Source organism: Bufo bufo, chromosome 2 (assembly GCF_905171765.1).
Source record: "Bufo bufo chromosome 2, aBufBuf1.1, whole genome shotgun sequence".
NCBI classification, from domain to species: Eukaryota; Metazoa; Chordata; class Amphibia; order Anura; family Bufonidae; genus Bufo; species Bufo bufo.
The window spans coordinates 367,058,074-367,080,593 of NC_053390.1; the positions used below are offsets into that span (position 1 = coordinate 367,058,074).

A 22,520-nucleotide genomic window follows, 5' to 3' on the forward strand; every position below is an offset into this window, starting at 1 on the left:
GAAGGTCTGTCAGATTGGCAGCACGTGTTTAACCTTTTGTTTGTTTTGGAATCATGCTGGATCTGCCTTCCTTCAGGTGCTCTGGGTGGGGTCATTGGCTTAAATTGCCTTCAATCCCAGAGGGCTGTGCGGGTTATACAATTCATTCTGGTCTTGGATTCAGGAAGGAAGGAAGGATTGTCTGTTCCAGCTCAGATAAGTTTCGTTTCTGTTTGTGTGGTTTGCGGTCTAGGCTATTTGTGTGTCTTCTGCCCCTTCTCCCCTTTCACCATCTCAGGGATTCTAGGGTGTTTTGCAGTCCAGGCACGAGGATACTTCATACCTACCATCAAGGTCTGAATGTGGGCTTAGCAGCATAGGGAGAGAAGTCAGGGATGTGCTTGGAGGTGACCTGTCCCCAGGATCTAGCCTAGACATTTGTGTATTTGGTTGTCTGTGTATCTGAGTTCCTGTCCGCCCTGACATTATAACCCGCCATACTGTGACTGCCATTACTCAGCGGTTTTGTGATGGCGTCAATTGATGCACTGGTTGACCGCATGCAGGGATTATCCCTAGAGGTTGCCGATCTGCGTAGTTCGGTCACACAGTGTCAGAGTGTTCTGGCATCAGGTGCACGTCAAATTGGTGGGGAGCCTAAAGTCGCTCTTCCCGAGAAATTTACAGGGGGTGCGGATGATTTTATCCGCTTTAAAGAGTCATGCAAACAGTATTTTCGACTGCGTCCATTTTCGTCAGGTGATGAAAGTCAGAGAATTGGTATCATCATGTCTCTGCTTAAAGGGGACGCACAATCCTGGGCTTTTCCTCTGCCGCCCTGTTCTCTGGCCCTCCGGTCGTTGGAGGAATTTTTCAAAGCCCTAGGATTGATTTACGATGACCCAGATCGGGTCTCGATGGCAGAATCTAAATTGCATAACTTATTACAGGGTGAACATACTGCAGAGGTTTACTGCGTAGAGTTTAGGAGATGGGCGTCAGGTTGGAACGACCCTGCGTTACGTAGTCAGTTTTGTCAGGGGTTATCTGAGAGGTTGAAAGATGCCCTGGCTTTTCATGAGTACCCGGATACTCTAGAGAATGCCATGTCTTTGGCTATACGGTTGGATAGACGTATCAGAGAGAGGTGTAAGGGTCCCTCCGCGCAAGGGATCCCTTCTGCGTGTGGTTTCGTCTCACCTGCTGCCCAGGGTGATATTACTTATAACTCTGGGGTAGGGGAGGAACCCATGCAGTTGGGTCAAATATTTTTTCGTTCTGATAGGAAAAACTTTAGGAGATTACATAAACTATGTTACTACTGTGGAAAAAGTGACCATTTTGTTTTTGCTTGTCCTTTTGTTAAACCGCATGATGATATGAAAGAAAAAAAAAAACATCCTGACTCTTGGTAGCGTGAATGGAGTAGTGGAACAAGGTATGCAAGCTCCCTGTAATTCTCGTTTCCAGCTATGGTGGCGCTAGACTCAAGCAAATTTTCTGTGGAGGTATTCATTGACTGTGGTGCTGGGTTAAACCTCATTGACTTTCTTTTTCTTCAAAATCTGAGTCTAAGTAAGTGCACTTTAGAAAGGGAGATTCCGGTGTTTGCAATAGATTCTTCACCTCTCTCTCAAAGGAGTTTCACTCATATTGCACATGGTATTCAGTTGAGGGTGGGTGATTCACATGTAGAGTTTATATCTTGTTTTGTCATGAGGGATTTGCCTGCTGCTATAGTCCTAGGTTTACCGTGGTTGACAAAACATAATCCAATTATTGATTGGCAAGCAAGACAAATTATTGTTTGGGAGAATTTTGTTCGGAGAATTGTCTTGGCACATCTATCTCTGGGGTGTCCACTGCGGTTCTACCTCAATATCTCTCAGACTTTGCGGATGTCTTTTCGGAGGGTGGGACCCTGGAATTGCCCCCTCATCGTGACTATGATTGTCCAGTTAATCTCCTCTCAGGAGCTAAGTTGCCAAAGTCTCACCTTTACAATCTTTCCCAACCTGAAAGAGAGGTCATGCGAAAGTATATCGCCGAGAGTTTGGCAAAAGGTCATATTAGGCCATCTAAGTCTCCGGTGGCAGTAGGTTTTTTCTTTGTCAAGAAAAAGGATGGATCACTGAGACCGTGCTTGGATTTTCGGGAATTGAACCGTATTACGGTCCAGGATCCGTATCCCCTTCCTTTGATCTCCGACCTTTTTGATCAGATTGTTGGTGCCAGGGTGTTCTCCAAGTTGGATTTGAGAGGGGCCTACAATCTGATCAGAATCAAGGAAGGGGATGAGTGGAAGACGGCCTTCAATACGCACGAGGGTCATTTTAAGAATCTGGTTATGCCTTTTGGGTTGACGAACGCGCCAGCGGTATTTCAGCGATTCGTCAATGAAATTTTTCATCACTTAGTGGGGAGGTTTGTGGTAGTTTACTTAGATGACATTTTAATTTACTCTCCTGATCTGAAGACCCATCAGGATCATGTGAGACAGGTTTTGACCTTCCTTCAGGAGAATAAGTTACATGCCAAATTGGAAAAATGTGTGTTTTCTGTGCAGGAGCTTCCGTTTTTGGGATATCTGCTTTCCGACTCTGGTTTTCGTATGGACCCCGAAAAAGTCCGGGCGGTTCTGGAATGGACCGACCAGAGAATCAGAAAGCTTTGATGCGGTTTTTGGGGTTTACTAACTATTATAGAAAATTTATTCTAAACTATTCCACCATTGTTAAACCTCTGACTGTTATGACAAAGAAGGGCACTGACGTCTCTGTTTGGTCGGAGGAGGCATTGCAGGCCTTTTCGACTATTAAGGAGTGTTTTGCGTCTGCTCCCATTCTGGTGCAGCCCGATGTGTCTCAACCATTCGTGGTGGAGGTGGATGCATCAGAAGTGGGGGTGGGAGCGGTTCTGTCGCAAGGTTCTTCTCCTGGCAAATGGGTCCCGTGTGCTTTCTTTTCCAAGAAACTCTCGATCGCCGAGAGGAACTATGATGTGGGAGATAGAGAGTTGCTGGCTATAAAGTTGGCCTTTGAGGAATGGCGTCACTGGTTGGAGGGGGCTTCTCACCCGGTTACTGTTTATACGGATCATAAGAATTTGGCTTACCTGCAATCTGCCAAGCGTCTGAACCCTAGACAGGCCAGTTGGTCACTGTTTTTTACCAGGTTCAATTTTGTTGTTACTTTTCGTCCAGGGGTCAAAAACATCAAGGCAGATGCGTTGTCTCACAGTTTTCCTGGGGGAGGTGATTCAGAGGATCCTGCTCCGATTTTGGCTGACGGGGTTGTAGTTTCCGCTCTGTATCCTGAATTGGAGATGGAGGTGTTGGGAGCCCAGGAGGGGGCTCCTGGTTCCTGTCCCCCAGGGAGGTTGTTTGTTCCCGAAGAACTGCGATACAAGGTTTTCAAGGAACATCACGATAATGTCCTTGCCGGACATCCTGGTGGTAAGTCCACCTGTGACCTTGTGTCTCTGAGGTTCTGGTGGCCCGGGTTACGTAGGAGCATTGAGGATTACGTGCAGCGTGTGAGACCTGTGCACGATCTAAGGTTGCTCATACTCGACCGGTTGGTTCACTCCTTCCTTTATCTATTCCGTCTCGTCCATGGACTTTATTACGGATCTACCGAGCTCCTCGGGGAAAACAGTAATTTTGGTGGTAGTTGATCGTTTTAGCAAGATGACTCATTTTATATCGTTAACTAGTCTGCCTAATGCCAAGACTCTTGCGCAAATTTTTGTTGACAATATCGTGAGATTGCATGGTATTCCTTCGGATGTGGTTTCTGATAGGGGCACGCAGTTTGTCTCCAGGTTCTGGAGGGCGTTCTGCTCTCGGCTTGGCATTCAACTTTCTTTCTCTTCGGCTTTCCATCCACAGTCGAATGGACAGACGGAGCGTACTAATCAGAACCTGGGGACCTACTTGAGGTGCTTTGTGGCGGAGAATCAGGAGGACTGGTCCTCATTCTTGTCGTTAGCGGAGTTTGCTTTGAATAACCGTAGACAGGAATCCACGGGTAAGTCGCCATTTTTTGGCGCATATGGTTTTCATCCTCAGTTTGGTACCCTTTCTGGGACTAGTTCCTCTGGGATGCCAGAGGAGGAAAGGTTTTCTTCTACCTTATCCTCTATCTGGCGGAGGATACAAGTGAATTTGGAGACGATGGGTGAGAGATATAAGCGAATGGCTGACAGGAGACGTGTGACTGGTCCGGACCTGTGTGTGGATGATCTGGTGTGGTTGTCCACTAAAAACATTAAATTGAGAGTGCCATCTTGGAAACGGGGTCCAAGATTTATCGGCCCGTACAAAATATCTGCGCTGATCAATCCAGTAGCGTTTCAACTGGATCTTCCGCAAACTTGGAGGATCCATGATGTGTTCCATAGATCTTTATTGAAAAAATATGTGAGACCAGTGGAACCATCGCCATTGTTCCCTCCTCCTGTTCTGGTCGATGGGAATTTAGAGTTCGAGATCTCCAGGATTCTTGATTCTAGAGTTCTTCAGGGTTCCCTTCAGTACCTGGTACACTGGAGGGGATATGGCCCAGAAGAGAGGATGTGGGTTCCGGCACTGGAGGTCAACGCCAGCTGACTGGTTAGGGCTTTTCACAGAGCCCACCCGGATAAGGTTGGTCCGGGGTGCCCGGAGGGCACCCGTAGAAGGGGGGGTACTGTCATGCCCTGCTCGGATGGTGTGCGGAGGTCTGTCAGATTGGCAGCACTTGTTTAACCTTTTGTTTGTTTTGGAATCATGCTGGTTTCGCCTTCCTTCAGGTGCTCTGGGTGGGGTCATTGGCTTAAATTGCCTTCAATCCCAGAGGGCTGTGCGGGTTATACAATTCATTCTGGTCTTGGATTCAGGAAGGAAAGAAGGATTGTCTGTTCCAGCTCAGATAAGTTTTGTTTCTGTTTGTGTGGTTTGCGGTCTAGGCTATTTGTGTGTCTTCTGCCCCTTCTCCCCTTTCACCATCTCAGGGATTCTAGGGTGTTTTGCAGTCCAGGCACAAGAAAACTTCATACCTACCATCAAGGTCTGAATGTGGGCTTAGCAGCATAGGGAGAGAAGTCAGGGATGTGCTAGGAGGTAAACTGTCCCCAGCATCTAGCCTAGACACTTGTGTATTTGGTTGTCTGTGTATCTGAGTTCCTGTCCGCCGTGACAGCGCCATGGCCGTGTAGGAACGCCTGAAATGGCCACACACCTTCCTGGTCTGCTTGAGTACGTCTTGTAAGCCTGGGTACTTATGCACAAAGCGTTGTACGATCAGATTCAACACATGTGCCATGCACGGCACATGTGTCAACTTGCCCAAATTCAATGCCGCCAACAAATTGCTTCCGTTGTCACACACCACTTTGCCGATCTCCAGTTGGTGCGGAGTCAGCAACTGATCCACCTGTGCATTCAGGGCGGACAGGAGTGCTGGTCAGGTGTGACTCTCTGCTTTCAGGCAAGTCTACCCAAAGACGGCATGACACTGTCGTATCCGGGTTGTGGAATAGCCCCTGGGGAGCTGGGGGGGTGCAGTTGATGTGGAGCAAGATGCAGCAGCAGAAGAGGACTCAGCCGAGGAGGTTAGCGAAGAGGATGGAGTAGGAGGAGTAGAGGAGGTGGCAGCAGGCCTGCCTGCAAGTCGTGGCGGTGTCACCAACTCCTCTGCAGAGCCATGCATTCCATGCTTGGCAGCCGTCAGCAGGTTTACCCAATGCGCAGTGTACGTGATATACCTGCCCTGACCGTGCTTTGCAGACCAGGTAAAATGGTCAGATGGACCCTTGCCCCAACACTGTGTGCAAGACATGCCATGACTTCCTTTTCCACAATAGAGTACAGGTTGGGGATTGCCTTTTGTGCAAAGAAATTTCAGCCGGGTACCTTCCACTGCTGTGTCCCAATAGCTACAAATTTTTTGAAGGCCTCAGACTCCACCAGCTTGTATGGTAAAAGCTGGCGGGCTAAGAGTTCCGACAAGCGGATGGTTGAGAGGGGGCAAGGAGGACAGCAGTGGTTGACGTGGCTGAAGATGCTGGACCAGGAGGAGGATGGCGGCTTTTTTTTTTTTAAATTTTTTTTTTTAGTTATCTTTATTTTACTTTTAGAAAACCGTACAATCAATACATAAGCCAATCTCTGTCATGATAATATATCCAATGTAACAGTCATATAACATCATTATATCCCCCCCCCCACCACCCCTTGGCTGTCGTCCCCTCCGTTCAGTTAATGTATGATAGTCTCAAAAATTTAATAATGTATAACTACATAGCCCTTCCTTTCAATATCCTCGTATATTTTAATTTATTGTAAGAGTAAAGCCCACTCCCTTGACGAGGGCGGGGAGACAGATCCCCAATACTTGACCAATATAGCTTTCGCTACCATCAATCCTCTCATCCAAATCCGTCTAACTTGGGGCGGAATCTCCATCTCTGAGCCATAATCTCCAAAGATCACTATCAGGATCCCCGGGTTATAGTTCATTGTAGATTCCTTTTGAAGGGCAGAAAAAACCTCATCCCAAAACTTTCTTATTTTATTGCAACCCCAAAGCAAATGAACATAGTTCGCATTTACATATCCACACTTAGGACAGGAACAGTCCCGGTCCTTATTTTGGGGGAATTTCCCTTGGGTTTTGGGCGTATAATACAACCTATGGAGAATCTTAAATTGGATTAGCCTATGGGCACTGGAAACTGTCGCCTTTTTCACATTCCTATAGATAGTAGGCCATTGCAGTGGGGGGCAATTCAACTCCTGCTCCCACTTACTAGGGCTTTTAAAAGGCCTTACGGTTGCCAGTGCCAATCGGAGCTTAGCATATAAACTAGATAGTTTCACCTTCACGTCCTTCTGAGCTTCACAGTAATCAAAGAATATATTTTCTCGTGGAAAAATAACACCCCTGTCCCTAGATGCTTCAAATATGTGTTTCAGTCGTGCATAGTTAAATAAATCTAATGGTGAACTAGCAGAAAAATCAAATTCCAAAAATGACTTAAAACGACCTGCCTGAAAAAGATGAGACACCCTATTGATGCCATTTCGTGTCCAATAACCAAAATCTGTAATTTTGAAGAATTCCTCTAACCCCCTGTTCCCCCACAGAGGGGTAAAAGCGAACGGGTCGGAGACTTTAAGGATCTCCTTCAACCTATTCCACACCCTCTGTAGTGAGCAAGGGATCAACAGGGACCTCTCCATTCCCATAGACCCAGTCTCCAAATATGCAAATATGTTCTCTATTGACCTATCAATAACCTTAGATAAATACAGTGAAAGTAAGCACTCTTTCCAATAACAACAACGCTGTATCTGTGCACACAAAAAATAACCTTACAAAAAAGGAAGTGACAGCCCGCCATCTGCCTCCGACAACCAAAGATATCTCTGCTTTATACGCACCCTCTTCCTTCCCCAAATTAAATCGTTGATCAAAGTCTCCAATCTATGGAAAAACATATCATCAATCCAAATAGGAGAAGCACTGATCGGGAACAAAACTATAGGCAATATAATCATCTTAATCAATGCGATTCGATCTGTCTGGGCCAGTATCAATTTCCGCCAAGCGGCGACTTTGGCCCCAACTTTATTCAAAACCGGGGCCAAATTTAGCTCATAAAACCTACTCAAAGGAACACCAATCTTAACCCCCAGATAATCCAAGGTATCATTAGGAGCCAAGACATGGACTCGCTGCCCTTCCTCTACAGCTTTCCGGTTCAGCGGAAGGAGCAACGACTTTGACCAATTGATCCTATAACCTGATAATTTACCATATTCTTCTATTACCTCTATCACATACTGTAGGATTTTCCAACCCTGATCCAAGAACATAATCACATCATCTGCATATAAGCTTATTTTGTCGCTCACTCCCGCCACTCCGAAGCCATCTATACAATTATCTAAACGAATCCGGCAAGCCAACGGTTCAATAAAAAGTGCGAAGAGGAGAGGAGACAGGGGGCAACCCTGCCTCATCCCCCTCCGCATCATAACAGGAGAAGAGCCAGTGCCATTAATATTAATATGTGCAATCGGATGTTCATAAAGCATTTGGGTCATTTTCACAAATAGGTTCCCAAGGCCAAAACCAGCCATCGTAGCCCACAAAAAAGGCCACTCCATTCTGTCAAACGCCTTTGCGGCGTCTAAAGACAGGATGGAGTGGTCCACCCCGCCCCCAACAGATAGATTCAGGTATACTCTATATATGCTCATCTGTATTTGGCGGCCCGGGATAAAGCCCGTCTGGTCCGAATGTACCAGGCAAGCGATAACCCTCTTCAGAAGACTCGCAAGGATTTTTGCAAAGATCTTATAGTCCATATTTAGCAGCGATATAGGTCTATAAGACCCCATATCGCATGGATCCTTCTCCTTTTTCAAAACCAAGATGATCACCGCCTCTCTAAACGATGGGGGTAAAGAGCCAGAAGCACACGCTTCATTAAAGACTTGAAGTAAGATCGGCAAGAGTGATTTGGCATGGTACCTATATATATTTCAAATGGCAATCCATCTGGACCAGGAGATGAATTATATTTTAGAAAGGGAAGAGTCGCCTGGAGTTCCTCCAAAAGGATGGGGGAGTCCAACATCTCTCTATCTTGAATAGATAACTGCGGGAGCACCAATTGTTGAAGATATTGCTCCATGTCGGTGCGGCTACACATAGACTCAGATCTATACAAGGTAGAGTAATATTTCGCAAATTCTTCTCTAATCTCCTCTGCGGATCTCACCCCAATTCCCTGTGGATTCCTAATTTCTCTTATACTGGTAACCTCTCTCTGGTTGGCCACCAAACGTGCCAAAAACCTACCAGTTTTACCAGATTCGCAAAAACGAGTCTGGCCCTGGAATAGGAGCTTATGTTGTGCTTTTTTATATAAGAGTGTCTTAAGCTGTGTATTAGCCTCCTTTAACTGATTAATATATTGCTCCGTTTGGTGGTCAATTAATTCGGCACGTAAACTCCTTATTAGCCCTGTCAGTTCTTGCTCCCTCCGCCGTGATTCCGTTTTAAACCTATTAATTTTAGAGAAATACATCCCCCTAATATGGGCCTTCAACGCGTCCCACACATAATGAATATGTGTCGAACCTACGTTAAACCCCCAAAATTCCTGGATATCCAGATCTAATCAGGACTGCTCCCCTATCACCTCAAGCCAATGCGGGTTTAATTTAAAAGTTCTTCTTGAAGTAGGAGCGTCCACAAACACAATCAAAACTGGGGAATGATCCGAGATTCCATGCGGTTCATACCTCATTCTCAGTACACGGCCACAAAGGTCCCGACTTGCAAAAGCCAGATCAATGCGGGACATAGACCCGTATGACTGGCTGAAACATGAGAAGATTTTTTTATTGCCATATAGGTGGCGCCAGATATCAACCAGCGCCAGCTCCTGGCACACAGCAGTGAGAGGGGACCCAGGGCGACCACGACCAGAAAGAGAAGAGAATCGATCCAACTCAGGATCAAGGACTGCGTTAAAATCACCTGCCACTAATAACGCACACTGATTTTTGGTGGATACATAATGGGCTAAATGTGAAAAAATCACTGATTTAAATGGGCGGGGGGGATATACATAAAGGCCAGTATCACCTCCTGCCCTTTCCAGTAGCCATATAAGAATACGTATCTCCCTTCTTTATCAATGACACTGTCTAACGGTTGAAACTCCATCGCTCGGTGGATGTATACACTGACACCTCTTGAGTAGGAAGAAAAACAAGCGTGGTACTCAAAAGTGGCCCATTTCCTTTTTAGAGTATAGATCTTATCTGATACTACATGGGTCTCTAGTAGTACCACAATCGCTGGCAGGTGACGAACCACAAGATCAAAGACAACCGTCCTTTTCACTCTGTCTCCCAGCCCTCTCACATTCCAACATAAAATATTAGACGGCATATCCTATGAATACAAAAGTTTCCAAATCCCCCCTCTTAACGGAGAGGCACGCATAGCCACGGAAAAGAACACGACAGCCAATCCCTCCCTTAAACCCACCCCCAAAAATCCCCCTGCATGGTTGACAAGGCATTTCACAATACCCATCAACCTCTCTCCTTCCTCCAAACCTCCCCCCCGCCACCTCCTCTCATTAAACTCCCCCCTCGCCACCTTTTCATACTATTTCATAAGCCCCTTGAGTCCAGCCATTGCACCGCCTCCGCCTGTGTGGAGAGAAAGCTCACAGAATCGTTATATACCACTCTCAGTTTAGCGGGGTATAACATTGAGTACTTAATCTTGGCTGAAATCAATCTCTTTTTAACATCAAAAAAGGCTCTTCTTTTAATTTGGGTCTCGCGGGAAAAATCAGGGAATATAGATATCAGATTACTATCAAAATATGTCTCTGTTATTTCTCTTTTACGTCTAAGAACCCAGTCCCGGTCCTTTGTGCAAACAAATTTTGCTAAGATTGCTCTTGGCGGAGCCCCTGGGGGGGAGGGGGTTTAAAGGGAATTCTGTGTGCCCTCTCCACACAAAAGGTAGAAGCATCATAATCTGGGCCCAATCTTTCTACCAGCCACTTCTGGATGAATTTTGGCGGGTCATCCTGCTCTGCCCCCTCCGGGAACCCCACTAATCGCAGATTATATCTGCGAGACCTGTCCTCCAGCTCTACCACTTTCCTTCTTAGCCAGGAACGATCTTCGTCTACTTCTGCTAATCTATTCTTTAGTACACCGTTCTCCACACTGACTGATTTAACTTCAGATTCTAATTCCTTCACCTTTAATCTCAGTTTCGTCATTTTGTCTCTTATTATTGTGACGTCCCCTTGTACCACTGCAAGGGAAGAGGCCAGCTCTGCAACCGATATACTAGTAGCATTTACCAGGATGGCGGCTTTGAGTTTGTGTGCTGCTTGTACTCATGTGTTGATCCCATAGGCGTTTGTGATTTCAGATCATGTGCCTTCGCAAAGCAGTTGTACCTAGGTGGGTGTTGGACTTCCCACGACTCTGTTTCTTTTGGCACAGCTTGCAAATGGCATCGCTGTTATCAGAGGCAGACACACAAAAAAAATGCCACACTGCTGAGCTTTGCAATGACAGCATTCTGGTGGTGGCAACAGCATGCGTTGATTGGTGTGCTGTCTGGCTGACCCCGGGTGCCGATGCATGCTGTCTGACTGTGCCACTAGCTCCTTGCGACGACCTCCCCCTGCTTCCAACTCGTCTACTCCTCCTCTCTGTCTCCCCATTTGAACTATCCCCCTGTTCTTCTTCTCTTCGAGCGGGCACCCACGTGACATCCACGGACACATCGTCATCATCAACCGCTTCATTTGTATCTGACAACTCAGCAAAGGAAGCAGCAGCGGGTACAACATCATCATCATCATCACACCGTACGTCCATGTGTGTAATGCTGCCTGACTGAGACATATCCCTGTTATCTACATCCTCTGGAAATAATGGTTGTGCATCGCTCATTTCTTCCAACTGATGTGTAAATAACTCTGACAGATCAAGTAAAGCAGCTGTGGTGCTAGTGTTGGTGGTGGCGGCAGGCGGGCGAGTGGTAACTTGAGAGGTGCCCGAAGCTGAGCTGGAGGAGGATGGTGCGTCAAGGTTCCGAGTGGAAGCTGTAGAAGATTGGGTGTCCTGTGTTAGCCAGTCAACTATGTCCTCAGAACTTTTTGAGTTCAGGGTACGTGACCTCTGAACACTGGGCATTATTCTAGGGCCAAAGGGAATCACAGCACCACGACCACGATGGCCCCTGTGGGGTGGACTGCCTCTGCCTGTCATTTTTTTTAGATTAGTTGTACTATGCGTGCAAGCTACTGTGACACCAGATATGAGTGGTGGCACTGTGCACTGGCAGTAGTTGGCATAGTACACACTGTAGGCCTAACACACACGCTTGCAGGCAACTAACTGCAATTATATTACAGTCAAAAAAGTTTTTTTGTTTTTTTAAATGTAATCTACTGTGACACCAGATATGAGTGGCACTGGTGACACTGTGCACTGGCAGTATTTGGCACAGTACACACTGTAGGCCTAACAGACACGCTTGCAGGCAACTAACTGCAATTATATTACAGTCACAATTTTTTTAGTTTTTTTTATGTAATCTACTGTGACACCAGATATGAGTGGTAGCACTGTGTACTGGCAGTAGTTGGCACAGTACACACTGTAGACCTAACACACACGCTTGCAGGCAACTAACTGCAATTATATTACAGTCAAAAAAGTTTTTTGTTTTTTTTTATGTAATCTACTGTGACACCAGATATGAGTGGCACTGGTGACACTGTGCACTGGCAGTATTTGGCACAGTACACACTGTAGGCCTAACAGACACGCTTGCAGGCAACTAACTGCAATTATATTACAGTCAAATTTTTTTTAGTTTTTTTTATGTAATCTACTGTGACACCAGATATGAGTGGTAGCACTGTGTACTGGCAGTAGTTGGCACAGTACACACTGTAGACCTAACACACACGCTTGCAGGCAACTAACTGCAATTATATTACAGTCAAAAAAGTTGTTTTTTTTTAAATGTAATCTACTGTGAGACCAGATATGATTGGCACTGGTGGCACTGTGCACTGGCAGTAGTTGGCACAGTACACACTGTAGGCCTAACACACACGCTTGCAGGCAACTAACTGCAATTATTTTACAGTCCAAATTTTTTATTTTTTTTATGTAATCTACTGTGACACCAGATATGAGTGGTAGCACTGTGTAATGGCAGTAGTTGGCACAGTACACACTGTAGACCTAACACACACGCTTGCAGGCAACTAACTGCAATTATATTACAGTAAAAAAAATAATATTTTTTTTTTAATGTAATCTACTGTGACACCAGATATGAGTGGCGTTGGCACAGTACACACTGTAGGCTTGACATACACGCTTGCAGGCAACTAACTTTAATTATTTTACAGTCAAAAAAGTTTTTTGTTTTTTTAATGTAATCTACTGTGACACCAGATATGAGTGGCACTGTGCACTGGCAGTAGTTGGCACAGTACACACTGTAGGCCTAACAGACACGCTTGCAGGCAACTAACTGCAATTATATTACAGTCAAAAAATTTTAGTTTTTTTTATGTAATCTACTGTGACACCAGATATGAGTGGTAGCACTGTGTACTGGCAGTAGTTGGCACAGTACACACTGTAGACCTAACACACACGCTTGCAGGCAAATAACTGCAATTATATTACAGTCAAAAAAGTTGTTTTTTTTTAAATGTAATCTACTGTGAGACCAGATATGAGTGGCACTGGTGGCACTGTGCACTGGCAGTAGTTGGCACAGTACACACTGTAGGCCTAACACACACGCTTGCAGGCAACTAACTGCAATTATTTTACAGTCCAAATTTTTTATTTTTTTTATGTAATCTACTGTGACACCAGATATGAGTGGTAGCACTGTGTAATGGCAGTAGTTGGCACAGTACACACTGTAGACCTAACACACACGCTTGCAGGCAACTAACTGCAATTATATTACAGTAAAAAAAAATATATATTTTTTTTAATGTAATCTACTGTGACACCAGATATGAGTGGCGTTGGCACAGTACACACTGTAGGCTTGACACACACGCTTGCAGGCAACTAACTTCAATTATATTACAGTCAAAAAAGTTTTTTGTTTTTTTAATGTAATCTACTGTGACACCAGATATGAGTGGCACTGTGCACTGGCTGTAGTTGGCACAGTACACACTGTAGGCCTAACACACACGTTTGCAGGCAACTAACTGCAATTATATTACAGTCCAAAAAGTTTTTTTTTTTTTTTATGTAATCTACTGTGACACCAGATATGAGTGGCACTGGCAGTAGTTGGCACAGTACACACTGTAGGCTTGACACACACGCTTGCAGGCAACTAACTTCAATTATATTACAGTCAAAAAAGTTTTTTGTTTTTTTAATGTAATCTACTGTGACACCAGATATGAGTGGCACTGTGCACTGGCAGTAGTTGGCACAGTACACACTGTAGGCCTGACACACACGCTTGCAGGCAACTAACTGCAATTATATTACAGTCAAAAAAGTTTTTTTTTTTTTATGTAATCTACTGTGACACCAGATATGAGTGGCACTGGCAGTAGTTGGCACAGTACACACTGTAGGCTTGACACACACGCTTGCAGGCAACTAACTTCAATTATATTACAGTCAAAAAAGTTTTTTGTTTTTTTAATGTAATCTACTGTGACACCAGATATGAGTGGCACTGTGCACTGGCAGTAGTTGGCACAGTACACACTGTAGGCCTGACACACACGCTTGCAGGCAACTAACTGCAATTATATTACAGTCCAAAAAGTTTTTTTTTTTTTTTATGTAATCTACTGTGACACCAGATATGATTGGCACTGGTGGCACTGTGCACTGGCAGTAGTTGGCACAGTCCTGACACACACGCTTGCAGGCAACTAACTGCAATTATATTACAGTCAAAGATTTTAGTTTTTTTTTAATGCAAGCTACTGTGACACCAGATATGAGTGGCCCTGGTGGCACTGTGCACTGGCAGTAGTTGGGACAGTATACACTGTAGGCCTGACACACACGCTTGCAGGCAACTAACTGCAATTATATTACAGTCAAAAAAGTTTTTGCCCAGTGCCACCACAGATATGAGTGGTGGCACTGGTCAAGGGGGCACAGTATACGCTGTGTGCCTGACACACACGCTGGCAGGAAACTGCAATTAGATTACAGAGGGGGAAAAAAAAAAGCAGACTTATGTACTAGCCCTAAAAATAGCTTTTTGGGGTGCTCTCAGGACGCTGTCCTTACAGCAGATCAGATGAGTCTTTCAGAACTGGAGTGGACACTGAATACACTGGCCTAACTATCGATTTCCCTATTAAATCAGCAGCAGCTGCACTGTCCCTCCTCTCACTAAGACTGCAGCTTCCGAATGAATCTAAGATGGATGCTGTCCTTGCTTTTTGCTAGGAGGTGGGAGGGTCTGGGAGGGAGGGTATGCTGCTGATTGGCTGGAATGTGTCTGCCGACTGTGAGGTACAGGGTCAAAGTTTGCTCAATGATGACGTATACGGGGCGGACCGCCGCGGAGAACGCGAACAAGCGATGTTCGCCGGGAACAGGTAGGAACTAGTGTTAGGGACCACTCATAGAGGCGACCTTGACGTGGTGAGTGGCTTATTACGCTTTGGTCAAAATGTACACCAATGCCTCATTCAACATCCAACATGGAGGCAGGGCGGAGTGCTGGTTGCAGAGTGCTATTGCATTTGTGTTTTTTTCTTGGTATATGTATTTCGCCATAGCGATGTGCACCTGCATATAGGGTTGTGCTGACTGAATCCCCCACATTTTTAATATTATACTATAAATAGAATTTCCACGAATCTAAATGTGACTCATGCTACTGAAACAACAAAAATATAATGCCACCAAATTTATTTGGGTGTATTAATGCAACTTTAAATTTCAATTTTAATTATCTCTTTTTTTAATTCAATAAATGTTAATTCTGATTTAAGGAAAATACACACAAATACAGGTAAAAAAGCAAAAAGGTAACTGGAAGTCAACAGTATTAATCAGTATTAGGCCATACAGGAGCACTATGATCGCCATTGAACAACTAGACCTATTTACGATTAGCAGAGCAGAGTGACATTTAGTTAATTGGAGTTACAGTCCAAATCAGCAAAATAAGCATCAAAATAAAAAGCATCAGGTGCTCCATATATGATTTTATGAGCCCACAGAATAATATATTTGTTCTCGAGCATCAGGAATTAGTGAAGTATTGATAGGGACATGAATATCATCCAAATACTGTACAAAAAGTGTTCAATCTATGTTAAAGCCAGTCAGTCTGCTAAAACAGAGCCACGAGTTGTTCCATAGAGTAAATGACTCTCAGTGGAGGTATTAAGTAATTTAAGGCAAGAGAGCCGTCTGCTTCCAAGAGCGAGTGATAGAAGATCTCTCTACATGAACTATATGGAAGTGTAAAGGTCATCCTGTCGGCGGAGTGACACTACATTTCAAAATAACAACAAAGCTGGGTCTGCAATAGCTGTTAAATGAATGAGAATGTAGACCACTAATAATTATAAATAGTATAGAAAGACCATCACATGTGAAATATAGAATCTCTTTACCCACACTCTCTCTAGCAAAGTTCTGAGTAAGTAGGATCAGATTTAGAGATCTGCACTGGTGTCAGGTACCACATGAGTAAAATCTTTCTTGAGAAAGACAACAATGTCTTTATAGAACATTTTTGGCCAACTAACTGCTCTCAACCAATTAATAGTGTTAAATGACATTTTTAGGTCTTTCTCCCATTTCAACATATGAGGGAGTCTAGTGAATTCAGATACAGTTACAGATGTTAAATAAAATATTAAAATGCCCTTAAGACTTTTATATAGAGTCACTCAAATAATGTTGAGTTCTGTAGGGAGCCAAAGGTTAGGTTTTGGGTGCCTCTTTAAGATATAAGCAGGGAGAACCAAGTTTGGAGAGCTGTGAAGCTCAACAAATGGTTGTCCTCATACAATCGTGATATTTGAGAAATCCCAGACAAATGCAATATTGCAGATAAAGATCCTTCCTGAGCCTTAGTAAGTAAATAGATAAGTGGTAGTTGCCTCCAGTCCAGGTCCCTACTGCCCTCATATTTGAAAATATTTTTCCTCCAGTTATTAACAGAGACAGAAGTAGAGTTAACAACCCGGTAATCCACCCCCACCACCTGTGTGCACACTGTCCAGTAGTATAAGCATTTTAGGGGGTTCAACAAGCTAATTAGTGGGCCCTTTGATATGAGGACTCCACTTCCATCTATTGCTGAGGGGTAAATTTCCACCTCTCCTTTATCTGTGCTATATTATAATTTAATATCTGGTAAACCTAAACCTCCCTGATGCCATGGGCTAGGTATAACTGAAAGAGACTCCTACTTTAGGGCTCATCTTCTTTTCATTTATTTACATCCTGTACATTTCCAAACTTGTTCAGTAAAATAAATCTTATTTACTGCGTTTTTCCATATCTGGAAATAATTTAGCTTTCATAACATAACATTTTATTATCATAAATGTGTCTAGACAGTGTTTTAAAACACTGAAAGGCCACTTTCACATGACAGTATTTGCATCAGTAATTGCAATACAAAACCTGAAAAAGCTACATGAAAGCATCCTTGGTTCATGTCTACAATTTCCAGGTGTGACAGTCGAATCCTAAAAGTATGTAAAGTACGCGATGATAAAAGTTTTTTTCTTGATTTGAAGGAAACATTTTCTTTTAAGAATTAGATTTATATTAGATTTAGTATGTTGTATTTATTTATTTATTTATGTTTTACTTTTAGGGGGCAGTTCCAAAACTTTTAAAGTTCAATAATTACTTATTATATTAAAAATGTTTGACAACTCCTATATTCTATAAATGTGCAATCTAAAATATTTTTTTTGTTATCTATTGTCTAAAGTAATCTGTTTTTGATGTAATGCTCCTCTCAGTTTCTGTTTTGTCCTGAAACTGTCTCTTTTCTCAATGTCAGTGTACATCTGTTCTGTTTCTAGATTTACTTTAGTTCTTAAGACTACAATTTCATTAGAGAAGTTTTGAGTCATATTTTACCACAGTATTTCAATCACGTCAATGTGAGGATATGCAATCAAACTCACACTTAGACATCGATTAGCATCCTTGTTATACTGTCAAGGATTCAGCATGCTGACTGATAGAAAATAAGGTGCAATTGCTTGATATTGATTGTAATAGACTTTATATCAACTTCCTTGCCAAACACTTGTCAAAAATGAAAATTAAGGCCAGCGCCAATCATCCTCATAGGCTTCCTTTTTGCTTGCACATAATACACTTAATAAGGTGCCCTGTACAACTTAATCTGTTCAGTGTAGTGCACAACTATTATGACAGCAATTATAAAAGAAATGTCTACTTGCAGTTTTACAATATGCTTTCATACACATACATTTGTATCTACATGTATATAAACCTTCCTTATAAATTTGTGATTGGCCACTATACATGTTACTTGTTATCTTTATTTGCTATCTGTTGTTGGTTTTAAAAATCAAAATAGTTGGGGGCGGAGCTTGGCAGCGGAGCGAGACGCACATGTCTGTGTGAGCTCTGCTTCTGGCTATGGGCACACAAGCTTTTTAAGCCACAAACGAAGCCCAGAGATGGGGAAAAGCAGCAGAGATAAGACCAGAGACACACCAGGCATGCATGGGACTCACCCTAACCACAAAGAAATGGAGAAATTTATGAGGAAAGGCGTCGGGCTGAATCAAAGATGGCACCGGAGCGAGATGCCTCTGAGCGAGGAGAGCACACGGACGCCTCGGTCGACTCTGATGGAGGTAGGGACAGTGAAGTCTCTGCCAGACGTCCCAGAGATAACCTCCCAGTATCCAGGGACTTTATTACACAAGCTCTAGGAGCAGCGCTAGCTCCGTTGAAACGGGACCTACAAGACATTAAATCCGATCTGAAGCAGGTCGGGGATAGGGTGGAATCCCGAGAGGCTGGCTGGGAAGGGACCATAGCCTTCAACTCAGTGGTCACTAACAGCTTTGACCATGCTCAAGCCCATATCAACCAGCTGTATAATCTGAAGATCAGGACAATCGTGGGCGCAGAAACAATTTGCGCATTAAAGGTGTCCCGGAGACCCTGCCTTCAGACGCCATCATGGCCTCCTTTTTGGAGTTGTTTCACAAATTACTAGGCCCGGACGCCATAGATGATTTTACAATGGACAGGGCTCACAGGGCACTATGCCCCCCTCCCAAGCCTCAAGAATCACTGAGAGATATAATATGTCGACTTACCAGCTTCAGTGTGAAAGAAAAGCTGCTCAAAGCTGCAAGGGACAAACACCCAGTATCCTGTTTCGGTTCTACAATAACCCTATTTCAGGACTTGTCACCTATGACACTGCAAAAGCGACAAGCTTTGAAACCTCTTTTGGAAATCCTACAAAGTAGGAACATTACCTATCGCTGGCTCCACCCATTCGGGCTGTTGGTAAATGCTCAGGGGCGTAAAGCGGTGATCAGATCTCCTGCAGACCTTATTCAGATTTACAACACCTTGGAAATAGAACCGCTGGATATCCAGGACTGGACCATCGTAAGAAATCTTACTGATCCTCCTGCCGTTCCAGCAGTAGCTACTTGGACTCCTGCCTCGTCCTCCAGACCTCAACGCCACAAGAGGAACCTACCCAGGATGACGCCAAAGAGGTTATCACTACATCCAGAATGAGACTCTCTACTCATATCATTCGCCGCATTTACCATCTATGTTGCAGGGCGCTCAGGAGATCAAGGCAGATCACGAGCTTAACTAAATGTCAGTTCTGATGTTGATTTTATGTTATTGCATACATTTTCAACGCTAGGCAGAGTTATAGGTGGTTATCTAGCTATCCCACTAAAACGAAGGAATCATATGCTCCTCCCCCCTCCCACTTCCTCCCCCCACCTTCCCACTTTCTTTTCCTCCCCCCATCCATCTTCCCCCTTTACCCCCCTCTCCTCTTCCCTTTTACCCTATTTATCCCCCCCCCCCCCGTTCCTCCATTTTCTTGAGATATATGATAGTTTAAATAGTTCTGAGGTTTAAGATTTACTTAAGTGGCAGTAACTTATGCTTAAAGATCTTACTCAATGAGATGTTGAGCTCGGGATCCTATATGGGTCGGACGTGCATATCAGGCACGCCCACCACATACAGGCCTTCTTGTTATCAATGTTCAATCTGCCTTCTCTCTCTGTGTTATTGGAAAAATCTACCTGCTCGCGTGCGCAGATTAGCCGCGTTCTCAGACCAATTCTCTCCCCCCATAGTGCCTCCTCTTGTAAGGAGACATTCTTTTCACTATGGTTCACTTATTATTACCGTTCATTAGTGTTACATGTCTGGAGATATCATTGGATCTTTTCACTAATGTTATTCTCTTAGTTTTTTCGTATTGTATATTCCATTCCTCTCCCCCCCACTCCATTTTATCCCCTGCAGCAACCGTTTCGATACTCGTTCTCTCTTGGGCCGAGATAGCTGTTTACTGGACCTCCGTGACGGCGTGATATGGCTACCATAAAGATATGCTCCATTAATGTCAGAGGGTTAAACTCACCTGCCAAAAGAAGTCAGATAGTTCAGCTTATGCGTAAACAAAAGGTGAGCGTCATGATGCTACAAGAAACACATTTTAAGAAGGACCATGTGCCGCGGTTGAGCCATCTTACTTACAATAGGTGGTACCACAGTACATGGCCCTCCTCGGCTTCTAAAGGGGTATCAATTGCCCTACACAAAAACTTCACTTTCACTGTGAGCTCTACGTTAGAGGACCCGGAGGGTAGATTCCTTTTCATGAAGGGCACAATTGGGAGCTGTACCTATACGTTTGGTAACCTGTATGCACCAAATGTGGCGCAAACCAAATGGATATGTACTTCTCTGGACCTTCTGAGGGACTTTACGGAGGGTACCTTGATACTGGGGGGAGACCTAAATCTCACATTACACCCATTGCTAGATTCCTCGTCGGGCATCTATTCCACTTCACAAACAGCCTTAAATGGGTTCATTCAACTATTAGTTCCTTGGGACTAGTAGATGTCTGGAGGACTCTAAATCCCACTGATAAGGACTACTCTCACTATTCGGTGGCACTTAGGTCAGATCAACGACTCGACTATTTATTTGTGCCTGCTCATAAGCTGACCTCTTGTCTTAGCGCCTCTATTGGCACGTTACTACTGTCAGACCATGCTCCGGTATTTGTAGAGATGGGTTTTGGGTCTTTGCCTAAACCTATGTCGAATTGGAGGCTCAATGAAACATTGCTTGACTCACCGGAGCATGTTCAGAAGGCTACAGAACGGCTGGAAGAATATTTTCAGCTCAATACAACCCCGGACGTATCACAAGGTATAGTTTGGGAAGCACATAAGTCTGTGATAAGAGGTCATTTTATTAGTTTGGGCTCCTTCCTAAAAAAACTAAGGGAAGAACAAGTGGCATTTATGAAGAGGATTTTCAAGGCTTACCTGATGACATCAGACGTTTATTAGACTCATGGGATATACCATTCACATCCTGGTTCGGCAGACATTCCTTAATTAAAACCATTATATTACCCAAGGTTCTGTATTACCTCCAAACTCTCCCTATCCATCTGCCCCGTCCTTTTTTAACTCAATTAGAGTCAATACTTTCTAAGTTTTTATGGAACAAGAAGAAACCTAGACTTACTAAACAGTACACTACCTTACCCGTCAGTCAAGGGGGTATGGGGGTACCGGATTTTTATGGATACTATTTAGCGGTTCATGGGATGAGATATTTAGAGTGGCTACGCTACAAGGGAGATAGACTTGATATTCAATCTGAGTTGGCTACTTGTCACTCCACATTGCGACCATTACTTCTACATGGAAAATATGTCACCGGAGCATCTATTGGAAACACCATTACTAGATCCAATTATGGAAACAAAAACTTATTACTCCCCTACTCACTACTACAATCTCCCCTTTGACTCAACTCAGAGATATTCTACACGATGCACCCCTGCAATTTATACAAACACTCCCTGAGAGGGTGAATACATATACTTCACCAGTGGTGGACTTACTAGACACGTGGGGTGCACTGAACAGCGAGTGAGATAAAGGGGACAATATTTCCTCTTTGTCATTTTTACAGAGGTCATATATAAGAGACTATCTAAAAGCGATTATACCAATAAATAAAACAGACCCAACAAGGTTTGAAAAAATGGTTCTCCAGAGGCAGGAACCTGTTAAAAAGATCTCTACACTTTAATCTATGATACTTACGCATGCGAGCCCGAAAATCAATCCGTATATAGTAAGATGGGAATCGGATCTACAATTAGATCTGAATCAAAACTCCCTACATAAATGTCTCTCACTCACCCCGAAAATCTCGACTTGTGTGAGATCACAAGAAAATTACTTTAAAATACTAACCAGGTGGTATTACACGCCAGATGTTCTACATAAAATGTACCCTGAGGTCAGTGAAATATGTTGGAGATGCAACAAGGAAATAGGCACTTTCTTACACATCTGGTGGCAGTGTGATATAATTAAAAAATATTGGGAACAGATATGTTCAGCCGTCACGGAGGTCTGCAAGAATAAGGTATAGCCCTCTCCACAGATTTGTCTACTGAATTTACTAGACCAGATAAGGTGCTCAGTTTTCACCAAACGTCTCATTACGTACCTTCTGGCAGCTGCACGTGTTTTAGTTGCTGTTATGTGGCGGAAAAATACCCCTTCTTCAATGGAACAATGGGAACTCAGATTTGATGATATACAGTACAGACCAAAAGTTTGGACACACCTTCTCATTCAAAGAGTTTTCTTTATTTTCATGACTATGAAGGCATCAAAACTATGAATTAACACATGTGGAATTATATACATAACAA

The 22,520-nt window shown here is 43.8% G+C and overlaps 1 long non-coding RNA gene across 1 annotated transcript; it reads right to left on the bottom strand.

Annotated features, from left to right (window-relative positions):
• Positions 1-105: 105 nt before the first annotated feature.
• LOC120991533 lies at positions 106-21,691 on the bottom strand. The gene is made up of 3 exons (XR_005776711.1): positions 21,681-21,691; positions 6,011-6,014; positions 106-458 (listed from the first exon to the last, which is right to left on the bottom strand). It is a non-coding gene; the product is annotated as an uncharacterized LOC120991533 (long non-coding RNA).
• Positions 21,692-22,520: the final 829 nt, after the last annotated feature.